Source organism: Carlito syrichta, unplaced genomic scaffold, assembly GCF_000164805.1.
Source record: "Carlito syrichta isolate Samal-C Ts95f unplaced genomic scaffold, Tarsius_syrichta-2.0.1 Scaffold314745, whole genome shotgun sequence".
Classification (NCBI taxonomy): domain Eukaryota; kingdom Metazoa; phylum Chordata; class Mammalia; order Primates; family Tarsiidae; genus Carlito; species Carlito syrichta.
In genome coordinates this window covers 691,724-698,170 of record NW_007258841.1, presented here as the reverse complement: position 1 = coordinate 698,170, position 6,447 = coordinate 691,724, and positions in this window count along the sequence as shown.

The window sequence follows — 6,447 nt, the reverse complement described above, 5'->3', positions numbered from 1 at the left end:
CTCCCCCCAGATTGGCCTGCTTTCACTGTGCAGGACTGCACAGCCAGCCCCAGGGAGAGCCCTCACCATGGTCCACTTGGACAATGTCTCCAGGCCTGTGACATGCGCAGCCTGCCCAAACTACATGCATTTCTCTCCAAGCCTCCGGCCCATACCCAGATCCAGGCTTGCATCATCCTGTGGGCCTTTCAATAATTCAGACAGGAGATCATACTCTAGCAACAGAGGGGGCCAGGAGGGAGGTGAGGTGCAGCATATGGAGTGTGTCCCCTAAGCTCTGGGTGATAGAGCCCCCCCCCCAATACCCGCCTGAGTCTTGTAGGAAAAACTGCCAACTCTACCTGAGACATCACCAGTCGATTTGGGTAGCAGATGGGTCCTCTGACCCCTGACACACCCTGGAGCTCAGGATTCAAGAAGACCCAGAGAAGAGCTGACAAAACTAACTCCCTGAGCTGGGGCATTTTGAAAAGAAAACATGGACTGCTTGAAGCAAGATATTTCTCTCTCCATCTGCCTTCACATCCAAGGGACTGAAGGTCCCTGGATATAATCAAATGAGAAGTGAGCCTTCCCTTTTGGCGTGTGATGTGGCAGGTCACACAGTCCCTGACATAAGCTTGACAGAGCAGTTTGTGCACAAAAATATTCAGCAAAGTTAGGATGTTTTACTTGAACAATCAAAGGATGATTTTGCAAATGTACATGTGTGTGTGTTTGCAAAACTATGAATGCGCAAATGGATATGTCTAAAACAGTTCACATGTATTGTAAGCTTACTATGTGTTAGGCTGCGATTGTTGTGTCTTATGTTTTTTCAGAACAACCTCATGAGAGAGGTTTTACGTCATAATCTACATTTTATAAGTGAGGCTCGGGGTTTAAAGAACTTGGGCAAAGTCACATAGCCAACCAGTGTCAGAGCAAATCTTCAAAGTCCAAAGTGGCTTCCTCTAACACCCCTGCATTTTTAGCTCTGCCCTGCCACCTCCCTGTACCTGCAGGCAGGCATTCGTGTGTTTGTATCTGCTGTGCATCTGATGCGTGTGACGCAATTGTATATTTGGGCTTCTGTTCCTACACCCAACAGTCAATCTTCTAATCATAATTGTAGGAAATATGCAAAAAGTCTCAAATGCATCATTTCATTTAATTTTCGCATTAGTTGTATGTGATTGGTGTGATTATTTCCCTCTAGCTGCAATTGCAAAACCAGGTTTGGAGAGCATAAGTAACTCCCCCGTAGGAATGAATGAATGAGTGAGTGATTTTGAGGCATGTTCCAATGGCCTGCTGAATAACTTGCATCAGGGCCTGACAAACTTTGTAAAGGGAAGGTAGATAATAAATTTTTTTTTGCTTTGTGGACCCAGAGGTTAAATGAGTACTATGATATAGGGACTGATAGAACCATTTTAAAATGTAAAAACCCCTCTTAGCTTGCTGGTAGCAGACTGGATGGCTCAGAGTCCCAAGCTTGCCTATCCCTGACCTAATCTGGGGGTGCCAAAAGAAATGTTTACTGACTGGAAGGCGTTCAACTAGGATTCAGAAGTGGAATGGTGGATTTGGGGTGGGACATGGAGAAATGAGATATGAACATCCTTTTATATGATGGGGACTGTCCTGCTCCCTCTGACCTGTCTATTTCCAACCCCCCCCCTTCCACCTGGAAACTTCCAATGTTCTGGCGTAGATAGGACAAGCCAAGTGGGGTCATGAATAAGTGGCTTTGGGTCCCAGGCCTTGGCACACTTCTGTGTGGTAGGGAAAACATGGGAGAAGTTGGGAGCCTTACTCCCATCTCATCTCCAGAGACACATGCCCCCACCCATGTTGGTGAACCTGGTTGCAAATTCAGTCCATCAGCAGTGTTCTTTGTCTTTGGATGCTTTGTTTTATTTCTTTCGGATTTCCTCTGTGACAATTGATACTCTGGAGTTAAAACAAGGCAGGAGGCATTTACAAGTAAAGGAAATGCAGGCTGTGCATGTTTTATGTGCTGTCTGATGATGCTAACCTTACTCATTAGAGGCCCTTGGAATACCAGTGGCCTCAAGACATGTGGCATATCAAATCAACGCCATGTGCTTATGTGAACATCAATTCTGCAGCAGCACCAATGGCAGAGAGATGCCAAGTGCAGCTTCTCTGATTTGTCACCTTTGGGAAACCAAGAGTCAACTGGATACAGGAGAGCACATTTCCTGGTTTATTTTGATTGTCAGTGGAGTCTCTGGGAAGACAGATCAATCTCGAGTTGGCGCACCTTGGGTAGGGTGGTCACTTAGAGAAGCAGTATTCTTTCCCCCTTCTCTTGGGAGATCCTGGTATAATGAAAGTGACCAGGCAGAGTACCAGAAGACCTGAATCGCAGATACCAGCTGGATCCCTAACCTTAGGGGTGACATTGGGGCAGTGGCCAGACCTCTCTTCTCTGCACTCTTCTTATCTGTAAGGGGGGAACAATCATCACATATTGGGTGCTGTGTTTCAGTTGACAAAATGCTGTGACAACCCTTTCTGGTTTTGATCAGCATAAACCCTTCATTGAATTTTGAACAGAGGTGAGATAAATCCCGAAGTTGTGGTTGACCTCCGAATGGCCATGCAGCTAAGGGCTGGCAGAAATGGGGAAAAGAATCTGATTCTACCTTCAATATTTTTCCCACTACAAAAAGAATAATCGTGTGTGTAGTTGCCTTGCCTGACAAGCCTGTGTTGGCTTGTAGGTAAATCAGGGCAGAGCAACATCATGTCCAAGGTTATTGCACTAGACAGAGTTGGACCGAGGCAGGAGAGGGCTAAGAATGGACTTTGGCGTCTCATTACTTGGTTCAAACTTAGGCTCCACAAATGATCAGTTAGATGAGCTTGGACAAATGAATTAATCTTTCTGTGCATCAACGCTAACATGGATGTGTGTGTACACGAAGATGATGGTGGCCATCTGTGTTCCAGGACTGTGGTAAGGATGAAATGAATCCACACATGCAAAGCCAGGCGCAAGGCACTCTGTAGGTATTGTTGTTGCTGCTGTTGTTATGATTCTTTGTTATTTGACATCCATCTCAAATGGGGATTTCTTCAGTGACTGGAGAAAGGGTTCGCCCTGCAAAGTCCAGAACTGGATTTCACCACTCCAGTAGATCACACAGAGAAAAATGGAGGTTGCAAATGCCTCAAATGCTGAACCCCTCCTTTCTGACATCCTCCCTCTTATGAAGCCCAAAGACTTGATACTATTTACAGGCACAAAAATCTCAACACAAACATCCAGCAAACAAAATATTCTAGCTGTCATGCAGACACTGACAAGTCACTGACCTGGAGGGAAGGCACAGTTCACTCCCAGCAAACACTTGTCATTAGTAGAGCCACGATTTCATCATGAGAAATGAGATTTTGTTTTTCCAATGAACTCCTCCTGCAAAATAACTTGGCATCTTAACCCCTCCAGGTTCTTTGTAGGAAGAAAGAAGGCAAAAGAGAGGATGCTCCAGGCTGGATGTGGTCAGTTGCCATCACCCTGCCCACGCAGGCTGAAAGTGTCACCCATGAGAGAGAAGACAATAAAACAGCCAGCAATCCACCCCCAAGCTTCACTATCCATACATCATACTCTGTGTTACATTCTCAATTCTTTCTGCACCAGATGGACTTAGGTTTGGAAAACTGAGTGAGGTTTTTCATTTATTCCAAGTCACATCATGTTCTTGCAATGTACTGCCAGGTAAATGATGGTTTGGTGAAACCAATGATCAGGTAGCATTACAAAGGCTGACAGAGGCTTGTCGAGGAAAGAATGGAAAGGAGTCTGTGCAAACCAACCCAGAAATAGTCATGTTAAATGCAAAAGGAAAAAGGTAGGAGCAACCTAAATGTCCAAAAATGGGGAATCAGTGTAGGGGATGGTTTTAATTCAATGTTTTCCAATGTGTTCTCTAAACAGTTCTGCTGAAATTATTACACAGTAAGTCATTCATTGGTAAACAAAGAAATCATAAGGTTTACATTCAAATATGCCGAGGAAATACCTAAACATATGCCTTGATTTGGATACACATAGTATTTAATATGCTAACGTGTTGGCCACTAATTGTCCTACTTCCTTTCAGATCCATTTCCTGTCCTTCCTCTCCACTATTCTGTATTGTAGGGAGCTGATTCCTACCAATTTCACCTCCCAGCCTTCCTGGCTATCTGGCTTCCAGTTAGTTTCAGGCAGTGGGGAACCTTGGTGAAATACTGAGGCTTGGGAATAAGGGAACAGCCAGGGTATTTCTCTCTCCATGCTCTGGGAAGTATCTTTGATTATGGATTCATCATCTCTACGACTCCAGCTCCCATGGGACAGTTTCTTCCTCCGTGACCCCAGCACCCTAAGACAGTCCCTGCTCTGGCTATGTATCCAAACCCTTGAGAGCTAAGCCATGAAACTTTTGCTAGAAAAAGGGGATATAGAAGAAGAGGGAATCATTCATTCCATCTGGCCCCAGGGGGTTGCAAGGTAAAGGAAGAACAAAAGAAGTAGCATGAAACAATTAGAAGATGCATCTTTAGAGTGGGGGAAAGAGATTAATAAAGAGAAATGTCTGAGCCTGTTGCAAGTCGGGGTCCCTGGGACATAGATCCTGAGAGTGGTTTTTGCCTAAGGACGTTTATTAAAGAGTTCCTTTCAACACCTGTGGGGTGGGGGGAATGGGAGGAGGAGTGGGCAGAGGGAAAGTTGAGCTGTGATATAATCCCAGCACAGACCTTAGCTGAGCCCATGAGAAGCTCTGAAACTGAGATAGCTCTTCAGAGTTGTGCCAAGTTGAGGTTGGGTTCTGGGCTTTTATAACCCAAGTTCGCCAGTCACTGGATACAGGTAATATTGGAGGGAGATATGACCTTGGGCAGTCAGTTTTTTCAGTTCTCCAACGGTGGGAAGAGTAAGTTATTCGTTCCTGAAGAAGACCTGAGTGTCCATCCATCAAGGTCCCTATTCCCATTTGGGAGTCTAGGAAGCAATGCACCTGGGACCACCCTTCACCAACTTGGTACAAAGCTACATCCAAGTGGACTCAATGACCAGGACAACTGGGCTAACGAAGACCTAGAGACAGAATATTTCCAAACTGCTCCTGATTCTAGAGTAGAGAGGTTGGGACTGAGAAACTCCAGGGCAAATAACACAGCTGAACTGAGAGCTAATTGGGTAAAAATGAACTGCCACTCTTTGAGGGGGAAATGGTGTAATTGTAGAGACTCAGAAAGTCTGCTATGAGGCCCTGTCTAAGGCTCCAGACACATACCTGATCATGCTGGACCCAACCACGGGCTTCTGCTATAAACAGAAGTAGGACAAACAGCAACCCAAAAGACAGAAGATTTTCTTTGGGCTTCCCCATCACCTTGGCTTTCCTTTTCCCCAGAAAGTCATATAAGTCAAGCTCTTCTGCCCACTCAACTGGCTACCATCATGGCGTGGAGTCAGGAAGCATGAAAACCAGGTATGCTTCTTTCCAAATAACTGCATGTTACCTGGAGAGATTAATATGAAGAGAGGTATCTTAGTAATAGACAGAATAAAAATGTTGAATGTTAGTGTGAGTTAAATCTGAGGTCCTTCTATAAAACCAGCTTTGTTGACCACGCCCAATTCTGTGCGAGTGAACCAGGACTGAGATTGACTGCCGGTGAAGAAAACTCCAGTTAGTAGTGGCTTTGAAAGAATGAGATTCAGAAGAATTTATGGGCGTACTATGATGTCTCGGTCCCAGGTACCTTCTATCTTTTTGCTCCTCCCTGCACATCTCTTGTTCATACGTCTATCTCGTGTTTCAAGATGGAAGCTTCTAGGTTCTGGGTGGTGGAATAAAATAAGAGACAAACAGAGAGCAGAGGCCATGCACCAGCAGTCTCTTAAAGAAGAGTCCTGGAAGCTGTGCTAGAATACTTCCTCTTAAATCCAATGGCCAGAACTTAATCACATGACCACAACTCTTCTTGTTGTAGAAGAGTCTGGGAAATGTAGCATTGATTTTAGGAAGCTGGACACTTAGGTAAAACTCACAGTGCTATGGAAGAAGGCAGAAATAGCTATGCAGAGACAGCTGGCAACCCCCGCTGCCATGCATAGAGCACATTATAAGTACTAACTTAACACTCATAATAACCCTAAGAAGTGGATTATGCCCATTGTATAGATGGACAAATGGAACCCAGAAACACCAAGCTTCTAGTTGATTATTAATAACAATGGTTCATTCCCAGCTTTTTCCCCCCTCTCTTAAAATCTCTACTTGCTACCAGTAACATGTTCAGCTTGTTGGGGGTTAATTTTCCCATTTCTTTAGAGCTTCAAAGACAATACGTATGCAAGAGAACCAGCTCCTCCTGGCTGACCTTGTTCTTTCTTCATAGCAGCCCTGGCTTTGTAAGAGCCCTGAGCTCTGTTTGTTT